At 45.0% G+C, this 1,538-nt stretch overlaps 1 pseudogene across 1 annotated transcript; it reads right to left on the bottom strand.

Moving 5' to 3' along the window:
* Positions 1-765: 765 nt before the first annotated feature.
* LOC308487553 (ATP synthase membrane subunit K, mitochondrial-like) lies at positions 766-1,018 on the bottom strand (annotated as a pseudogene). The gene has a single exon. The product of its transcript is annotated as an ATP synthase membrane subunit K, mitochondrial-like (transcript).
* Positions 1,019-1,538: the final 520 nt, after the last annotated feature.

A 1,538-nucleotide genomic window follows, 5' to 3' on the forward strand; every position in this document is an offset into this window, starting at 1 on the left:
CTAACAGAGTTGCCCTCTGGTAACATCTACTGTAGGATTCAGATCTGGGGACCAGGACTGCATCCCAAGGGCCTCTGTGGGGATGATTTGACCAGATTGCACTTTAGCATGAGAAGCTTGAGAAGGAGACAGTCAGCTGCACCTCCTTAGCAGGGCTGCCCCAGGCATTGTGCAGGTCACGTTCTCTACAGTGGCTCTCAGCTAAGGGGCCAGTGAGGGCTGAAGTCCAGCCGGGCTCCTCTCACTTGAGCCCTGTGCCCTCATGGGCCATGTTGGCCTGGACAAGGGTGCCCTTTTCTAAGTCACAGGGAAGTACCTATGGGCTGGCTGCAGTCTCCTTACTGCAGGGGTATGATTGGACATTGAACAATATCTTCTCTTGTCCTCAGAAGAAATTTGCCTCTAGTGTGAATATCAGAAGTAGTCTTGCTTCCCTTGGGCTCCGGGTTTGTTTTATCTTTCTTATCTTTTTTATCTGTACTTTCCTCTTCCTGTGGACTATGAGAAAGCTTAGAATGAGGTTGGAGCCTTCCCTCTTGCAAGCAGGTGGGATTTCATGGTAGGCATTCGTGTGCCACGGGCCCTTATCATGCAGGATTCCTGGCCTCTTTGAGCACAGTGGGCGGGGCTGGGATACCTTATATATTTTTTAATTTTTTTTTCCAGGTTCATAATTTATTGTACAAATTGAGTATTACATGATGAGTTGACATTAGTTTCTCCAGGCATGAGAAATCAACAGATGAAGTACAGCTTAGAATCCTTTTATGTTGCTTTCACTGCTGGAGTTTTTTTAGACCTTAACTTGAAGTATAAGACCAACAAAGCAATGCCTCCTTATGTGGCCAGTACACAATTCATTCTACCTGTGAGCATATACGAGTTGAAATATTTTTTGATACCAGTGAATTGGAATTGGGCGTCGGCTTCTGGACCTGCCATGATTTCAATCTTGCAAAAAGCAAGAATTCTGCAGACAGTACCCTTCAATGTACGAAGTTACCCCTGGGTCCAGCCGGAAGAACTATATTTTTTAATTTGAGAACATGTTTTATACACTGGTTGGACTGGGTCATCAGCTGAATTTGGTCTGCTTACTTTAGGTGATTATTATAAGTTTGCATACGTTCCACAAATATTTATTGAGTATCGGACTCTGTGCTGGTCACATAGTAGTGAAGAAGACAGGCTAGAGCTCTAGGCTCAGGAGCTTGTATGCTAATTAGGGAGCAGGCAGGTGGACAACTGAGTAAGGTGATTACAGATGGGGACAGCGTCCCACAGGAAGCAAGCGAGGTGTTCTCAGAGTAAGCAGGGAAGGCTTCTAAAAGGTCATTAATTTAGATAATGTGAGTTAAGTCCTTAGCTAGGTGCTTGACACATGCTAAGCTCTCCATTCACGATAACTGCTATTGTTACTATTAACTGTCACCTCTATCTCATTCTGTGCTGCTCAGTGTGTGAAGGCAAGAAGAAGACATTGCCAAGTTCAAAGAAATGGTGAAGGCTTTGCAGATGTGCCAGCACTGGATGGTCAG

Source organism: Rhinolophus hipposideros (assembly GCF_964194185.1).
Source record: "Rhinolophus hipposideros genome assembly, chromosome: 19".
In the NCBI taxonomy this organism is placed as follows: Eukaryota; Metazoa; Chordata; class Mammalia; order Chiroptera; family Rhinolophidae; genus Rhinolophus; species Rhinolophus hipposideros.